Here is a 20,320-nt window from a genome sequence, read left to right on the forward strand (position 1 = left end):
ACATGAGCATTATTCAGTTGAATATGATTTTACTTTCTTACATCCAAACACATTTATTATGTTAGGTACAAGCATTTGACTACTTCATTATGTCTAATACAGTTATTTTTAGCATTTGTAAGCTAAAAATGAATATTATATTACAGGTAGATCATTATGTTAGATTTTGAAAAGTATGTGCATAGCAGGACTATACTTACCTATGAATTTCATTTCAGGAAAATAAGCGAGTTGCAAAATATAGTCCTTTTGATTGTCCCCAAACCCCTCCCCAGCCATCCTCCTGAAAGGCCCGTTGCTGACCCCAAGACACTGCTTCCAGCAGACTCAAGTCTTTGCAGAACTCATGATTGTGACAGTTGTCTCTACTCTCAGTTACCAAATGCCCTGATATTTATAGGCTCTCTCTACAGACACAACTGCAACTGTCCTTCTAAGAGTGGCTACAATAAATCCTAAAGTCCTGCAGCCTCAGGGAGGGCAGGGAAATGGTGGGGGCTGGCTCAAATTCCTAAATACACACACACACACACACACACACACACACACACACACATGCCCTCTAAGGCAATACTTAGAACACATTTGGGTAGCTTACAGCACGCGAAGCAGGGAAGTAGTAAGATTTTGTCTCTGATAAGCATTATGCAGCACTAAACGGAAGAAAAACCAAATAGCCAAATCACTCTCCCTCTCCGAAAGAAAACTACTAGTAAATAAAAATATTATTGTCTGCCAGAGTCCACATGGCGCCACATGGAAAGTTCCCCAAATTACATTTCATGGATGAAGTTTGATTTAGAAAAGCCCCCCCAGCACAGTGTTCTCAAGAGCTTTCAACATAGAGCCATGCTTCAGACACGCAAAGATTCTGCTCTCTCCTATGCTATTAACATTACATCATCGCCTTCAATTCCCTAAAAGATAGAATCTTTTTTCCCCCCACTGGCTTAAGAAAGGCTAGTCTACTAAAGAGGTTTTGTCCACCTGCTGTGGGAAAAATTGGTGAGTCATTAATAAGAAAATTTACTCACAGTTAGAGGAATTAGGAAAAGGAGGACTATTGGGTGTGAACTCAAATAATGGAAGTTTCTACAGCCTCAAAAAGTCCAATATCAGGTAGAATACATTACATTATCACATTCATTCCTTCATCCATCCACTCTGTCATCTATCCATTCACCCATTAATCAATACGAACTGTGTGCCAGTCAAACAAAAACAGAACAAAACAGCACCTTCCCCCCAACACACACACACAAAACACACACAAGTGCCATAATACAGGGCAACAAGCGCCACGATAAGAGATGAATGGATGTACCGGGTGGTATGGGACCACTCATGGCAATGCACAACCAGACTTGGAGGGAAAACTTTGGGACTTCCTGAAAAGAGCAGTATTTAGGCTGAGACGTAAGGTTCAGTGGGAGCTGGCCAGGTGTAGGCAAGATAGTGATGGAGCAGAGGATAAAGGGTCTCAGAGGTATATTTGAAAAGTACTAGGGTCAAGCCAAGAAAAGGAAAGTTGCAGCCTTGAGTGAGAATGGGGGCGACAAGACAGAACGCTGAAGAAACAGAGTGCCAGTATACAGGCAAGGGATTTAGACTTCCTCCTAAAGTCACAGAAATAAGTGACGAATTTAAACAAAGGAGTGGTATGATCCACCTGTCCTGCTTTATTTTACAACACACAATATAAAGTATTTACAGTATTTTTTTTCTGTCTGCTTCCCATAACTTTGGACATGCGCTTCATAAGGACAAGGTTCTCAACAGCTTTGTTCACTGCTTAATCCCTAAAGTAAGAAGCAAACAATGTCTGACGTGAAGTAGACAATAAATATTTGTTGCATTAATGAAAGGAAGGATGCATGAGTGTATTCTTCTGTGTATTCTTAGCACCCAACTGAATCCCCTAGCACGTTTACTCAGAAAGTTGGTCACAGGGATATTTCTGTGCTAAATTTTTCCCATTACCCAGTTTCAAGAGACAACTAGTTTGCAAAGTACAAAATATCCTATATTTGGAAGCTCTGGCAGATCAAATGCTACTGGAAAAATTTAAGGGCTAATAAATTATGAATGAAATTAATAAAATACACTTTTTTAAAGGAATTTTAAAGTACCTTGTGAAAGCTAGATTTCTAAGGTGGTAACTCTGAGCTGTTTCAGTAGCACCGTGACAGAATAAACATTGCTTCCCTAAGAAAGCAGCTTACAGCTAGTATTTCCACAGAGTCAGTGCCTAAAGCCCAAGAGGCTCTCATGAATTTCATATGTGGTTTAACCTACAAAGATTTGCATGTTTCCTTTAACGTAAAACCAAGTCAATTGATGAGAAGCTGCTGTGTCCATCACATATCTTCTACCCAATTTCCTAAGGTATGGCTTTTCTCCTTTCTAAAGAATTTTATTTTTGGTAACTCTGGGCAACTTTTCCTCATCCAGTTGTTCACAATGAATTGATGATTAAATTGTAAGAGTGCCACGTTAGTTTGGGACTTTATTTTCTGGATTGAAAAAAGAGAGCATACAGGCATTTTTAGCAGAATGAGAGAAAACAATTCATTAACTCTTCCTCTTCTCACTCCCTTTACTTTTCCTTATTCCTTCTTGCTTCTCTCTCATGCGTATGCACTCTCTCCTGGGTGAGACATATAGATATAGATATGGATATAGATATAGAGATAGATGTATATATATACACACATACACACATATATATTAAGGCATTCTGAAAAATTATATAGATAACTTTTTCATTTTATATATAATAAAAGTAAATTATATATAATATATATAATTTTTCAAAGTTACTTGATGTAATCAAGTTATTTCTAGAGGCTTGGCATGGTGGTTTATGCCTGTAATCCCAGCACTTTGGGAGGTGAGGCAGGCAGATTGCTTGAGCTCAGGAGTTTGAGACCAGCTTGGCCAACGTGGTGAAATCCCATCTCTACAAAAAATACAAAAACTGGCCAGGCATGGCAGTGTATGCCTGTAGTCCCAGTTACTCAGGAGGCTGAGGCAGAAGAATCTCTTGAACCTGGGAGGTGGAGGTTGCAGTGAGCCAAGATCACACAACTGCGCTCCAACCTCAGCAACAGAGTGAGACTCCATCTCAAAAAAAAAAAGAAAAAATCTAGAGATAAATTAAGCCATATTTAATGTCTGGACACCAGAGGATCTAGATTGGTGAAAACTCACATTGCATCTGAGGATAGCTAGCCTGCTGCAGTGATTGATAGAGATGTTTTAGTTAAGACCCTGAACTCCTTACCATGAGATCACAGATAGCCCTCAGGCTTGAGGATGCCCAAATTTAGAAATCACAGGATGAAGATCTCATACAATGAAATTTATAAAACATCCTATTAGAGCTGCAGGTATAAATATGATATCAAATTTTCTCCCAGATGTGAATTTAAAACAAGACCTATTATCCTTGGCATCAAGATAAAATAATATGTATGGATTACATTCTTTAAATAAATTATGCTATAGTTGAATATCAGATATATCCAAAGGGCACACTGATACATATTAAAACTTTAAACAACTGTTTATTGGAAGAAGTCTTAAAAAGCTAAAGAAATGAGTCCAATAAGCATTTTGATTTTTGTTTTTTTGAGACAGGATTTCACTCTGTGGCCCAGGCTGGAGAGCAGTGGTTTAGTCACAGCTCACTGCAGCCTTGACTTCCCGGGCATAAGCAATCCTGTCACCTCAGTCTCCCTCATAGTTGAGCCTACAGATGCACATCACCATACCTGGCTAATTTTTCTAATTTTTGTAGAGATGGGGTTTTGCCATGTTGCCCAGGCTGGTCTAGAACTCCTGGAGAGGAGTTAAGCAACCCACCTGAGGTTGCCCAGCTAGGACGTGGTGGAGCTGGGATCCAAATCTGTGCACATATACCCCAGACCGAGCTTGTGAGCTCAGATTGCAGCTCCTGAGTGAAGAGATGCTCTTACCACCTACATCATAGAAAACATGGATGCTGTCAAGCTCAACTTCCTTCATCTTTGCCATATCCCCTTTTAATGTACCTACCTATATTCTCATTCATTACATATATGCCTCCTTCTCCACTTCTGTCTGTAGAGCTAACCCTTAAATGTGCGATCTTCACTCATCTCCTCTACCACCTGATACTACTCATCTCCTCTCTCCATCAATCCCTTGTTCCCTTGTCTTAATTGTCTACCTCCCCCATGGCTTTCCCTTAAATTATAAAATATGAAATCCACTGCCATCACTAGGGGAAACCTGCTTCTCTCTGTATTGTCTATCCAATTTTTTTCCCTCTGTTTACAATCACACTTCTTGAATAATAGCTTGCATTCATTTTTCTCTCCTTTCTTACTTCACTCTCACCCTCAATACTTCCATCAGCTCCAGGCTTCACGGGCTCTCTAAAATTGTTCTTAAGAAGATCCAACATTACCTTCTATCTGTTTGCTTAGTCCAATAGATTGTCAGGCCTGATCTTACTTGGCTCTGTAAGATATCTGACATCACAGCCAACACCTTCCTTCTTGAAAGCCTCTCATCTCTTCACTTCAATGACATCTCTATTTCTTCCCTTCTCTGTCCTGTTACCCAGCCATTCTCCTCAAACGTTGGAGTCTCCAAGATTCTATTCTTGAACTTATTTTCCTACTCAGTGTGTTCTCCCCAGATGATCTCTTTCTTATGGCAGTTTCAGGCCTGAATTTCCAATGACAATTGTTATCAACAACATGATGTTTTATCAGCCACTCAAACTGTGTGGCCCAAACTGAACTAATTGTACCCCGACCACAAATTCTCATGCATTCCTTGCAGGTTAATTATATCACAACAAACTAACTGAAATCAAAAACTGGGAGTCAACCTCGATTCTTTCCTCTCTTTTATTTCCTACCAGTCATGAAATCTTTGCTAATTTAACTCCTGATCCTTTGGAATTCATATCCTCCTTTCCCTCCTCATTGTCATATCTTTCTTCAAAGTTGTGCCTGTATTATTGCAACATTTTAAAATTTATTTTCCTGAACTTCTGTCATACTTCTTAAATCAACTCTGTGTGTGATCCTCAGAGTGATACTTCTAAGACACAAATTTGATCAACCATGGTAGGCTAAATAATGGATCCTCCAAAGATTTTACATCCTACTCTGTGAATATGCTATCTTACATGGAAAAAGGGGCTTTAAAGATGTGATTGAGTTGAGAATCTTAAGATGGAAAGGTTATCCAGTATTATCTGAGTGGGCCCAATGTCATCACAAGGGTCCTTATAAAGTGAGAAATAAGAGGATCAAAGTAAGTAGTAGGTGATGTGACAGCAGAAGCAAGAGGTTGGAGTGATTTAAGGAAGTGGAAGATCAGGAAGAGAGTTAAGCACAAACTTAACTTATACCTTTAAAAAAAAAGGAAAATTGAAGACAAGGAGCAGATATATACATTATATAAATAAACACAAGAACTTGTTAAACTTGTGAAACACAGGGCTACCCAAGACAAATGTTTCCCTTTCCATTTCTACTCTAGGCTATATGAGGAATCTATTTTTCTCTTTTTCTTAGAACTCTTACTCTACAGGATCAAAATGTCAAGCAGTGACCACATAAGTGGGAAGTAGAGCAAGACATGCTTATAATTACATTCTTGTGGTTGGCATAAAATTCTGTACCACAGCCATTCCTCAGAAGCCAGCTCATGGGATCAAACAGACAAGCAAGCTCACTTCTCAATTCTGCACCCAGAACCCCACGATGTTACGTATTAGTCCATATTGGTGAGTTCCTTTGTGCCCAAACTTAGCTGCCGCACACTACAGTGATAGGAAACTGCCAACAGTTTTTTGTCAAACCCACTACAGTGGATCCCACAATGGTCAGAGACCTGGTCTAGAGTCATCAGGTTTTCCAGGATGTGCAGCTGGAAACTTGGCCAAGAGGTAAGGATCTGCACTCTTTAGTAAGCTGTATATCCACCAAATGCTGTGACACAAGAAATGGGCCTCAAAATGTTTCAGGCCAGTACAGCTTTGTCTTTGCAAGTCACTTTTCAATGGCAGTTAAATATTGTGGCAAAGCCAATGTACAAACTCACATGCATTAAAACATGCTTATGAGTAATAATACTGTAAGTGTTTCCATGTGTATTAGGTGTCAAGAGCTTCACACACATCATTTCATTCCCTTATCACGGCACTCAGTGTGGTGGGTATTACTATATCTGTTTCACAATAGGAAACCCAGTCTCTGAGATGTTCAGTGCCTTTCCCAGTTACCCAGTTGGTAAGTGGGAAAGTCAGGACATGAATTTTCAGTGATTTTATTAAAAAGGCAGGATGATACGGTGATTTAAAGGCCTAATTCTAGACCCAGGTTGCTTAGATTCAAGTCCCAGCTCTGCCATACTCTGTTAGTATAACTTTAGCCAAGTCACTATGCCTCAGTTTCCTCATCTGTAAAATGGGGATCATAATAGTATCTACCTTATGGTACTATTATTTTATTTATTGTTATTGTGAGTATGAAATTTGTTACTATAAATAAAATGCACTGCCTGACATATGCACTACATAAGCATTGCAATCATTATTATTGATTCCAAACTCATTGATGTCTTTATTTCAGTCTTCCTCTCCACCGAGTGTGTGTGTGTGTGTGTGTGTGTGTGTGTGTGTGTGTGCTGAAACTTAACATCTGGAATGAAGGTGGAAGGCAAGACTGAGAGACTGGAGATGGCATCAGAGAGCTCCTAGCAGGTATGTCAAGGCTCTGATCCAATCTCTGGACTAGCAGAAGCCTCCAGCAGCTCTCTGGGGCAGGAGCATAAGGAAACTCTAAGCTCTGTAGTTCTGCTTTAGCACTAAATCAGTACAATGTAGTCTCCCAACTAGGAAATGGATGGAGACTCCAAACCAGATGCTGTAGATCTTTGCTAAGGCCATTCAGTCCATTCACAATAGAGTCAAAATGAGATCTCTGGAAGTTCTGAAAACTCTTATTGTGATTCAGGTCACAGAATTAATTTTCTGATCCCATAAGCTCAATATCTATGTCCTATCTTGAACCCTTTATCCACTTTTATGTACATAAATCTTTGTCTTATCAGTGACTATTTTAGAGTATACCCCTAAAAATAGCATTAAATACAAGGATTTAACATTTTAAGTCTCATCATCCATACTGCCAAACAGCTTTCCAGAAAAGCTGTGTCAATTCACACTGGCTGTGCCACACCCAGCCACCATTAAGTATCATGATTGAAAAACAGAAATCTTTGCAGTTACAGGGACAGATAATGTCAGATTGAATTACCTTGTGCTTCTTTTATTACTACAGAGGTCAATTTTCTCATATCTGGAAGCCATTTGTGTTACTTATTTTTAAAGTATTTATACTTTTAGTACATTTTTTCTGTTGGGGGATCCTGCTTTATTTAATGATTTCTACAAGATCTTTTTATAGTAATAAAATTATTCTTTGGTTATTTTGATGGCAAATGCTTTCCCAGTAAGTTGTTTGCCAATTAATTTATTTACTTTAAAGTATTTTCTAATAGAATCTTTTGAAGTTTTCTCATAAAAATTCAGAAAGTATTATCTTATACTTTCGTATATCAAACTGATGTATTCAAAAAGCACATCACTCTTATTTATTATCTTTTGGCTAAAATTATGCATTTCTTAAAAGGTACACAGAAATTTAAGTTTTGTCAGAATTCCAGCTCTTTGAGGAAGGAGGTCTGACTATTCGCTCCCCACTGTGTCCCAAAACCAAACCTACAGCTGTTCCTAGCACACAGTAGTTATACTATTTATTATACTAATAAGTTCAGTATTATTTTGGAATTTGTATGAAAGTAGCAAATCAGACTCCCAAAGACTTTCCGGGAATAAAAGACAATTACTGCTGACATGCAAGCTCTCCAGTGAGATTGCCTGGTTTCCTGGCCAAGGTATATTTCATTGTTCTAATTTAAGAGCTTGTAAGCTGGGGACTCTTGTTTTCTTTATATTTCTAATTTTTTTACAGCATAGATAAATCAAAATTCCATGTGTTTCCCGTGGTCTACCTGATAAACATACTTCAAAGATACGTCTGCCCTTGCTCTTGGTCTCCACTGTCACCACTCCAGTCTAAGCCAGCATCATGCTATACTGACCTCCTGCAGTGCCCTCCAACCTAGTCCTTTGATTCTTCTTTTGACCTCTTCCAATACCTTTCCATACACAGCTTGAAGCATGAGCATCTTAAATCATCAATCTGATGATGTCACTCCCCTACTTAAAACCTTTTGTTGCTTCCCAGTATTTTAAGGGTAAAATCCAAAATCCAAAGTCCCACATGTTCTGGATGCATCTACACTGTGAAAAGACCTTCTCCACCTTTCCAATTTACCTTCACTACACTCAACCACACTGGCTGCACTTCAGATCCCCAAATAAGCCTCCTATTCTGCCTGGGACCACCCCACAGTCTGCTGCCTTTGTTCAGACAGCTCTGCACACCTCCTGCCTGGACAGCTCCCTGTCATCTGGACACTTCCTATGTATCACCTTCCCCTATAATATGCTCCTTCCCCAGGCTACCTTAGGTGCCTATCTTAGTCTTTCCAGTACCCTATGGTCCACCCTACTTTTAGAGCATTTTTTCACAGTTTGTAATTGTATATCTAGTTGTGTAATTCTTTGCTTTACCTTTCCCCCAAAGGACTGTAAGTTCATGGGGGCAGGAATGGGTCTGTTTTGCCCATCACATATCTCCAACACCTAGCAAAGGCCTGGTACATATTTTGCACTCAAAAAATGCAAGCTGAGAAAATGAGTGTATGAGAACAGCTCAAGGCCATCCTCTCCCAGGAAGCCTTCCTCACTTATGCCCAGGCCACTGGGCTACTTCCCTTTTCAAATACTCAGTAACATTCTTCTTTGCAATAAGACAAAATAAGCACCACTTATTTTGTTGCAGATGATGTATTGCACTGTAAGAAAAAATGCTTCTGGTTTTTATTTTTAAAGTCTTCCTTATTTTTCCCCTACAGTGCACATTGAGGGCAGGATTTGGCCCCCAGCTCCTTCTGGAACCCAATTTCCTTCCACGTTCCATATCACAACCCTACAGACACTGGCCTCCTTGCTGTTCTCAAACACTCTCGACACATCCTTGCTCAAAGACTTTGCTGTTCCCACATTTGGAATTCTCTGCCCTGAGATGTTTGAATGTCTGCCTTCCCGCTCATGCAGCCACTGCCCAAAGGTCACCTCTTCAGATAGCCTTTGCCTCCACCTTCTTTCCCCCTTATATCAATCCTGCCCAATTGTTCTTCCCAGCTGTTGTCACTATTTACCATTACAGCACACATTTACACATGTTGTTTATCATCTGGCTCCCTTGCCAGAACACAGGCCCTGTGAGGATATGGGAACTTTTCTGTTTGATTCCCACCATGTGCCTGGCGTGAAGTATTTCCCTTTAAATACTTATCAAATGACGGAATTTCAGCTCCAAGGAGAACCTAGAGGTCTAGTGTAGATAAAAATAAACGTAGTAGAATTTAGCTGGTTTAAGAAACTAATCCAGCCGTCACTTGAGGATCGTAACTCAGAGAAGGAAGGCAGGCATTCTTTAATTGATAGATTGCTTCAGATACAAAGAGGCAAGTAAAGGAAAGAAGCTGGTTAAAAAATAAAATAAAGTAGAGAATAGTGGAGAACAGAAACTAACTGAAGTGGATAAAAGACAAAAATATGAAAATTGCAAGGATCAGAAATCCTTTCAGTAGCTATGTGACAACCAGAAAGTCAAGTCCTGACTGGCTCTTCCCCCTGACAAAAGTGGCTCTGAATGAAGGGCAACCTCTCCGTGCCGGCAAATCTGCTCAATGTTCATGCATTCGATGAAGTATGCCACACAAGATAGCAATCAAAGGAAACTCCCAAAAATCAAAATAAAAAGAATTAAAACTGAAGAAAGAATTATGGATAATAATAAAAAAGAAATTAGATGATGATGGGGAAACATATAAAAGTCTCACAATGAAAAGAATATTTCCTTTATTAAACATAACTGGTATTACATCATTACATCAAATGGGTTGACCTGTTCAGAGTTCCCAAAAAGAAAAGGGTCTAAGATGTTGTCACATTGAAAACCACCCCAAATCTATAACTTGAGATTTGCATATGTGTATGAAAATATAAAGGTGGGTGTGTTAAGGCCTTGTTGCAACAGAGCAGTAAGAACTGTAATAAATTGGGGTGGGTGGGAGGTTTGCTGCTGTCTGATTGTCTGACTCAGAAAACAAGCCCTTAATCAGTTCTTGACTAGCCCTGTGTTTTTGATTGCCCAATATGAGATTAGAATTATGTTGGTAGTTTAATATTCAATTGTTGAGGAGCAAATAGCTATGTCTATAATATCATAGCCGGTCTCAGAATCTGCAACCCTCTGAAACGGTCTGGCTTCTACCATTAGCCATTAGTTTAACCTTAGCTAATCAAACTTCTTGTATCTCAAAAATTAACTTTCATCAGAAATGAGTTCTTAAAATTCTTATTGACTTCCTTGATAAACTAATAATTCAGACTACACAAATATGACAATAAAATTGAGAGAAGTCCAGGCACAGTGGCTCATGCCTATAATGCCAGCACTTTGGAAGGCAGAGAAAGGAGGATTGCCAGAGGTCAGCAGCTTGAGACCAGCCTGGTCAACACAGCAAGACTCTGTCTCTACAAAAAAAAAATAGAAATAAGTCTGGGCGCAGTGGCTCATGCCTGTAATCCCAGCACTTTGGGAGGCCGAGGCGGGCAGATCACAAGGTCAGGAGATCGAGACCATCCTGGCTAACATGGTGAAACCCTGTCTCTACTGAAAATACAAAAAATTAGCCAGGCGTCGTAGCGGGCGCCTGTAGTCCCAGCTACTCGGGAGGCTGAGGCAGGAAAATGGCGTGAACCTGGGAGGCAGAGGTTGCAGTGAGCCAAGATCAGGCCACTGCACTCCAGCCTGGGCGACAGAGCGAGACTCTGTCTCAAAAATAAAATAAAATAAAATATAATAAATAAAAATTTAAAAATACGTTTTAAATGGAGGAAAAAATTTGTTTGTTAATTATGGGATTGATATTTACATTGCAAATCAAAATTTAGGGAAAAAATAAGTATATATATAAAACTCATAACTGAAGAAAATCTAAAGTATGAGGGAAAAATGGAGTAAGCAGTATATTAAATATGATTGTCACTTGTGTATTTATCTTTTCATCTTTTTCTTTGAATAAACTAACCATTCATTAGTAATAAGCGATAGCACACATTATTTTAATTATTCTTTTCCCAAAATATTCAGTGTAAACTATAAAACCCTTATATACAATGATAAATTCAAAACACATAATTTTACTTCTGGTCCAATTTGAAAAGCCATGCAATTAGATGCAAAGTGTCTTTCATTGGTCCCTGGAGCTCCAGAAGTTTTATCAGTGAGTCAGCATCTCTCCTCCTGTTTCTCGCTTGATAAAATGAAACTTACTGGGTGAAAGAAAGAGAAAAGAAGGCAGGAGATCAAAGGATCAATTTCCTCTTCACTGATATTTTTAGAAGAGCTATGAAATTTTGTTTACAGATGAGCTTCATAATTCTCACCATGATTTGAAGAGGTGGAAAGCAAAACAGTGAAAGAAATACACAAGTGTTAGAGCCTTAAAAAAGACATTGGCAATTGTGTTATCATTTTATTAATTATATTCTCTGAAGCAGAATTCAGCATTTCCACCCAGGTTTCCGTCACTGTGAATTCTTGAAAGAGAATGTAGCACTAGAGTATTTGAAAGACATTTATCACTTTATCATGATATGCATAAGCTTAGGTGAGAAAAATTCAAATGATTCTATGATTGTCTGATGGTTCATTTTATAATCAATGGTTTCAGGAGTCTATTCTGCACTGTATTAATCTGCTTAGGCTGCCATAACAAAACATCATAGAGTGGGTGGCTTAAACAACAGAAATGTATTTCTCACAGATCTGGAGGCTGGTAAGTCCAAGATCAAGATGCTAGCAGGTGAAGTTTCATTCTGAGGCCTCCTCTCTTGGCTCATAGACAGCTACCATCTTGCCATGTGATCACATGATGCCTTCTTTGTGTGTACAAGGGAGCAAGAGAAAGAGACAGAGAGAGAGCAAGCTCTCTGATGTTTCCTCTTTTAAGGTCACTAATCCCATCAGACCAAGGTCCAAATTTCATGACCTCATTTAACCCTAATTACCTCCCCAAAGTTTCATCTCCAAATACTATCACATTGGGCATTAAGGCCCATTTGAATTTCAAGGGACACAAATATTGAGTCCACAACATGCACCATAAGGCACATATGTCACTCAGTCCTTAAGTCACTAAATAATATATATTTTAAGAATAAAAAAATCTAATGTCCTAATAATTCAGGTAATCAAAAATATGAGTATATTTTATACACATAAATGTTTATTTTGTATATAAATAATATATATAATACATATACATATATACTATCTATGTATATGTATATTTTATATATGTAAAATATTAAGTTCAGTTCCTTTATATAAATTAATAAGCATCAATTAAATGATGAGTCCTTTATATTCATTTTTCAGATGTCATACTTGAGAACCACAGAAATGAAATCTTGCTCCATAACACAGAGCTGGTTGGTGGCAAGGCCCCGCCAGCTGATTACCAGTCCAGTGCCCTTTCCAGCAAAGCACACCAACCTTAACTGGTATGAATGCATCTCTACATATCAGTCAATAAAGCATATAATAACATTGGGTCATATCAGAGTTTGAGGGATAAGTCCTAGGTTCTACATCACTGACCTCTAGGAGCCAAAACAGATATCAGAGACCTGAGCCCTATCTCAAGACACTACAGACAGTGATGTGTTACACTGGCAGACATCCCCAATGCAATGGAAGAGGGCTTCAGGCAGGCTCTTTAAAACCTTTTCCAGACTCATAGATGCTGCTAGAAGGTTCAGGAACTAATTCACTTTGAGCAGAATAGGAAACATATAGTGATCCAAGTTCCTAAGAACCCAGCACCCATTTTTAATGGAGACACCAGAGTTTCAACGGGGGCTACCACCAGCAGGAGCTCCTGAGAGCCTCTGCCACACAAGCTGATGGTAGGAGCCCAGGTGACAAAAGAGACTGAGGGCACCTCCCAAGGACTACTGCAGAGGGTACTGTCAGACCCCATGCTGAGGGAGAGGGGCAGTGGCTGTGCCTGGCCAAGTTAGTGACCAGAGATTATGTGTGTTGGTTCTTTTCTTTCAGAGCATTTATCTCAATTGCAATTAGTTAATTACATAATTATATGGTTAAAGTCTGTCTTCTGAGCTGGATCATAACCCCCACAGTCCACAACAGTTTCTATTATCTTTACATTTCCCCCCCAACACCTTGAATAGTATCCAGCCCACAGTAACTGCTCAATAAGAAGCTGTTTAGTTGAGAAAAGGAATGTCAACTACCTTTTCTAACACCTTTGGGATGAAGAATGCACAAGGAATGAAGGTTAGAAAGAGGAAATAGAGATTGCTAGTCTTCCATTTCACTCCTCCTTGAGCATTGTGTCTCAAAATATGATGAAGTTGAAAGCTCTAAAATGGGTGGAAATTTAAGTAATAACAACAACAACAACAATAATACAAAACTCTAATTTGCGTCCTTAATGCATTTTATTCTTCCCAAGTAATAACATATACTTATTTTCATTTGGTTTTCATGATGTAACGGTTCCTGTTTATGATAAGGAAACTGTCAGAGAGATTATAACTCCTCCAGTATCACCAAGCTATGAAAATATGAAACCAGGATTCGAATTCAGGTCTCACAGTTCCACACCCACTATTTTTTCACTTCAACTACATTAAAACAATAAAAAATATTAGTAAATGCAAATGTCTGAAATAAATGAGGAAAATCACCATTTTAAAATTAGCAAGCTGCTTCTGTCTTCTAGACTAGAGATTTGGATTTATCTTTGTGATAGACAGTCCCGTTGTCCCGGGAAAAGGAAAAAGAAAACATATGCTTGAGAGGGGCTCTGCGGTTATGCAAGTAGAAAGCAAACATCTGCTCACCTTTTTTAGAAAAGACTAGAATGCAGTGAAACATCCCTAATGTTCATGCGTCCTTCATTCACTCCGTATTTACTGAGCACCATGTGTGCATGTCACTTCAGAATGAGACACTGGATGCCATATAATAAAGTCAACTAGGAAAGTCTTTGATAAACCTTTATTCTTGTGAATTATGTTTCAGAAAGAGAAATGTGTTGTTCCCAGTGAACATTTTGTCTGTTCTATTTAACCTACAACCTATGTGGACCTCCTTGCAAAGTGGGTGTATCAATGTTTGAGCTCTTTGTAGAAGCTGAGGAGTTGGGAGGAAGAGACTTCCGCAAGGAAGTACAGACTTGCATATCCTGAAGGAAAGACCAACACTTTCTCAGGGTCTGGTGCCACACAACCCAAGCTAGTGTAAAGAATCCCACTGAAAACTTTGTTTGAGAGGAAGAGCCAGATGCCAGGAAGCATTAATGTCTGACTTGAGTGTTCTGATGATTTGAGGGAGCTGGAGGTTAAACCTACACCCCTGCAAATAAAGGTAGAGTTTTTCCTAAAGAATGCTTATACTTCCAGTCTGTCATTGCAGACAGGCAATTCCAGTACAGAGAATGCAATTGCGGCAGTGGGCGTTAGAATATGAAGAAGTCTATTTCCCATCTCTAGGGCCTGGGGAAATTTTACAAGATTTCCTCATAAGGCTTGGTTCCTTCTTATAAGTAGGGTGATTGGGGAGGACCAGACTTTGCCTAGGTTGAGGACCACTGGGAGCCAAGTGATTTTCATAGCTCTAAGAAAAGCCACAGTTAGAACACGGGTGATTTCAATTCTACAATGGGCATACCTCAGAGATACTGTGGGTTCAGTTCCAGATCACCACAATAAAGCAAATATCACAATAAAGTGAGTCACACAAATTTTTTGGTTTCCCAGTGCATATAGAAGTTATGTTTACACTATACTATAGTCTATTAAGTATGCAATAATATTATGTCTAAAAAACAACGTAATATCTTAATTTAAAAATACTTTACAGGCTAGCCTTGGTGGCTCATGCCTATAATCCTAGCACTTTGAGAGGCAGAAGTGGGAGAATCACTTGAAGCCAGGAGTTCAAGACCAGCCTGGGCAACATAGCAAGACCCAGTCTCTACCAAAAAAATTTAAACATTAGCTGGGCATGATGGCATGCACCTCTAGTCCTAGATAGTTGGGAGAATGAGGCAAGAGGATCGCTTGAGCCCAGGAGTTTGAAATTACAGTGAACTCTGATCATGCCACTGCACTCTAGTCCAGGTGACAGAGTGAGACCCTGTCTCAAAAACATAAAAGATATTTTATTGCTAAATATCGAAAATGATTATCTGAGCCTTCGGCAAGTTGTAATAGTTTTTGCTGCTGGAGGGTCTTGCCTAGATGTTGATGGCTACTAGCTGATCAGGATGGTGGTTGTGGAAGGTTGGGGTAGCTATGGCAATTTGTTAAAATAAGACAACAATGTGCTTTGCTGTATTGATTGGTTCTTCCTTTCATAAAAGGTTTCTCTGTGTCATGCAACACTGCTTGATAGCATATTACCCACGGTAGAACTTCTTTCAAAATTGGAGCCAATCCTCTCAAATCCTGCCACTGCTCTATCAACTAAGTTTATGTAATATTCTAAATCCTTTGCCATCATATCAACAGTGTTCACAGCATCTCCACCAAGAGTAGATTTCATCTCAAGAAATCACCTTCTCTGTTCATCTCTAAGAAGCAACTCCTCACATACTCAAATTTTATCAGGAGCTTGCAGCAATTCACTCGCAACTTCAGGCTCCACTTCTGCTTCTTTTGCTATTTCCACCACATGTGCAGTTACTTTCTCCACTAAAGTCTTGAATCCCTCAGTCATCCATGAGGGTTGGAATTAACTTCTTCCAAACTCCTATTAATGTTTATATTTTAAACTCCTCTCATGAATCATGAAAGTTCTTAATGGCAGCCAGAATTGTGAATTTTTTCCGGGTGATTTTCAGCTTACTTTTCCCAGATCTATTCATGGAATCACTATCTATGGCAGCTATAGGCTTTTAAAATTTATTTCTTAAATAATACATCCTGAAAGTTGAAATTACTCCTTGATCCATGGGCTGCAGAATAAAGCCTAACACAGCAGGCATGAGCTCTTGGGTGACTAGGTGCATTGTCAATGAGAAGTGACATTTTGAAAGAAATATTTTTTTCTGAGCCGTAGGTCTCTACAGTGGGCTTAAAATATTCAGTAAACCATGCTGTAAACAGATGTGCTGTTATCCAGACTTTGTTGTTCCATTGACAGAGCACAGGCAGAGTAGATTTAACATAATTCTTAAGGACTTTAAGATTTGGGGACGGATAAATAAGCATGGGTTTCAACTTAAAGTCACAAGCTACATTAGCCCCCCTAACAAGAGAGCCAATCTGTCCTTTAAAGCTTTGAAACCAGGCCTTGACTTCTCCTCTCTGGCTATGAAACTCCTAGATGCCATATTCTTCCAATATAAGGCTATTTCATCTGCATTTAAAATCTGTTGTTTAGTGTAGCCACCTACAACATTGAACTTAGCTAGATCTTTTGGATAACTTGCTGCAACCTCTCCATCAGTATATGCAGCTTCACCTTGCACATTTATGTTATAGAGACAGCTTCTTTCCTTAAATTTCATGAACCAACTTCTGCTTCCTTCAAACGTTTCTTCTGTAGCTTCTTCACCTCTCTTAGCCTTCATAGAATTGAAGAGATTTAGGACTTTGCTCTTGTTTAGGCTTTAGCTTAAGAGAATGTTGTGACTGGTTTGGTCTTCTATCCAGGCTACTAAAACTTTCTTCATAGCAGCAATAAAAATAGTTTTACTTTCTTATCATTAATATGTTCATTGATGTCACACTTTTAATTTCCTTCAAGAACTTTTCCTTTGCATTCATCACTTGGCTAACTGTTTGGTGCAAGAGGACTGGCTTTCAGACCATCTCGGCTTTGGACATGCCTTTCTCACTAAGCTTAATCATTTCTAGTTTTTGATTTAAAGTGAGAAAACGTGTGACTCTTCCTTTCACTTGAACACTAACGGGACATTGTAGGGTGATTAATTGTCCTGCTTTTAATATTTTTGTGTCCTAGAGAATAGGGAGGCTCAAGAAGAGGGAGAAAAACAGGGAACAGCTGGTTGGTGGAGCAGTCAGAACACACACAACATTTATTGATTAAGATCTGTGTCTTACAGGGGCACAGATCTTGGCGCCCCAAAACAATTACCATAGTGACATCAAAGATCACTGATGACAGATCACCACAACAGATATAATAATAATGAAAAGGTTTGAAATATTATGAGAATTATCAAAATGTGGCACAGAGATACAAAGTGAGTGTATGCTGTTAGAAAAACAGAGCCAATAGACCAGGTGGATATAAGGGGTTACCACAAACCTTCAATTAGTAAAAATCACAATATCTGCAAAACACAGGAAAGCGAAGCACAATAAAACAAAGTGTGCCTATACCTATGTGGTTGGCCTCAGTTGTATTACGGGGAATTATGGAAGGGCCTGTCCTACAGTTCAGATAAGCTGGAAAACAGGAGGGCAGAGATCTATTTCCTAAGATCAAGCAGAGGGTATGAGAGTGGTCTCTGGAAGGTGGCAGGGATGATCACAGCAGCCCAGCCCTGAAGGTCATGACAGCGCAGAGGAAGACAAAGAGACCTGGGGAGTGGAGGAGGGAGGAACAGTGAAACCGGACACTGAGAGCTCTCAGAATACTGAGAGAACAGTTGAGGTAGGGGGGTGCCAGTTTTTAGCATTTGGGAAAGAAAAGGAGGGGAGTACACAATTCCATAATTTAGGCAATTATAAAATAAATAAATAAATATCTCTATTTTGTAGTCACGCTGATGAGACCTGAGTCATATGGGTCAAAGCCCTCTGTCTCTAACTGACCCATCCCTCAGATTGCCAAGAGCAATAGGCTTCTGGAAAAAGATTCAGATGACCTTAAGATAGGGTCAACAAAAGTTGTTACGGATGATTAAATGTATGTCTGAAACACTGATTTATGCCATTGGAGTAATCAACTTACCCTCAAGTATCCCCCCTTCTTAATCATGAAGAGTTCTCAGTGGCCCCAGGACCCTGACTTAGCCTATGACTTAAGGGACCCCTGGGTGTTTCCAGAAGCTAGGCCCGGCCCAGCCTAGAGTGTCCCACCCAGACCTGCCTCTTGCCTGCTGGAGAAAGAAGGGTTGTTTGACATATCCCTGAGTAGAGATTAGCCACCTGAAAGAATTAAAAAGACTTAAGAATCCATCACATGTAAAAAGATCATCGCACCATCTTCCTACACCTAATCACAATTGAGTGCACATTTTCAGATTAAATGGACAAACTCTTGACTTCTATTTTATATATATCCATATACAAAAAAAATCAGAAAGTGGTATAGAAATTGTATTTACTGAACATTAAGCACAACCCATTTATTTCTATTTAAATAGCACCAAAACCTCAGTAACATTTAACAGGTTAACAATATAGACTTGAGTCATATTGACTCTGACATTGAGTCAGACCTGGATTTATATCATGCTCTGCCACAGATACTCTGGTATCTTTAAGCTAATTACATATCCCCAAGCCTCAGCTGTCCTCACAAGTAGTAATCATGGCCCCACAAGATGGCCATGATGACAGATGAGAACAGATGACTCGAAGTGTGGCTGTGAGGACTAAATGATTTAACGCCTGTAAAACATTTAGAAAAATGCCTAGCATGTGGTAAGTGCTCATTAAACATAGCTATATTTAAATATTTCTAAAATATTGCCAAATCCAGATGCTAATGACTAGGGCATCCTAAAAGACAGATTTAGAAAGGAAATTGCTGTCTATATTCTGAACAGTACAGTAACTGTGTTTTGACTTTGTCATTTGCCACTTCCATCCAGTGCTTTTCTGGTAGCATGCTGGAAAATGAACCACAGCACACTAACACCCACGCCCCAGCAGCTCTCTAAATCAGTTGTTCTTAAATGAGTCAGCACACACCCAAGCATCTTGGTCACTCATCAGATGTACACAGGCTGCAGGTTCCCAAATAGACTTCAGCTGCTGCTCTGAGTAAACATTTTCTGGCAGCACACCGATGGGGCGGGTGGGGACACAGGTATGCATCTTCTTGGGTCTAGGTTCAGATTTCGTACTGAACACAAAATGAGCTGATGAGTTCAAGGTCCCTGTCTCTGCTAAAAATAAGCCTACACAGCAAGGGTGTTGCACTAAACAGTTTGCCCAAGCTGCCTGGAGGAAGCATCTTCTGCCCACATTGCGCCTTGGTGTAACCAACATTCAGAGTCCCACAGTTTCATGACCACCAACTTCACACAATTAGCTGAGCTACATGTAAAACTGTTTCTGTCTGTTCCTACCTAGATTTTTCTCCTTGAGACATAACTCTTCTTTTTAAATTGTGAATGAAGATATCTGATGTGAGTGCTGGGAAAGTCATGGCAAAAGGCCTGAGTGGAAAATCAAAAGGTCACCATTATATCCTTTGGGTTCATGACATCCGGGGAAATAGGTACCTTATACCTTGATCTTCTTAGAAGTGAAATAAAAATAGCCCATCTACCTCACAGGGATCACAATTTCATGGTCCTTTTCAAAACTTGGAAAAAAAGGTGTAAAGTATAAAATCTCAATTAATGGAATACTCAGGCAAGAAAATACCCTGGTTTATACATTTAAGTCTTTTCCTAGCCTTTTGTCAAAAGCTTTTCTAAAAATACAGTCACCCATTAACTAAGTACATTATGATGACAGTTTTTAGCTTTGAGGATTTGGAAGCTTGAAATCAATCAAGCATATTAAATAGTACATGTCTTTTGATTTGTAGTCACTTACTATTTCAAAATGCAATTCTTAAAAAACCTCTGATCGGTTGCTTTCCAGTTAGGGTTTATATTTCAGCTAAGAAAGTCGTTGTTCCCCAGGAATGAAATTGAACTCAATCTAGTTTTCCATGCACAAATTATAGTAACAGGAACACCGCCATCCCTAGATTCTAAGGAGGAGAACCAGACATCTTAAAAAGTAGGATCCTAGGCAGGACTATAAAGCAAACAATGATGAAATTAGCTTTAGAATACATTTGGAAAATTTGGCTTACACCAATAAGGTGCTATT

The 20,320-nt window shown here is 39.2% G+C and overlaps 1 pseudogene; it reads left to right on the top strand.

Annotated features, from left to right (window-relative positions):
- The window catches only part of LOC129010731 (heterogeneous nuclear ribonucleoprotein A1-like), a 76,127-nt pseudogene extending 63,361 nt beyond the window's left edge, over positions 1-12,766 (top strand).
- Positions 12,767-20,320: the final 7,554 nt, after the last annotated feature.

Source organism: Pongo pygmaeus, chromosome 10 (assembly GCF_028885625.2).
Source record: "Pongo pygmaeus isolate AG05252 chromosome 10, NHGRI_mPonPyg2-v2.0_pri, whole genome shotgun sequence".
Classification (NCBI taxonomy): Eukaryota; Metazoa; Chordata; class Mammalia; order Primates; family Hominidae; genus Pongo; species Pongo pygmaeus.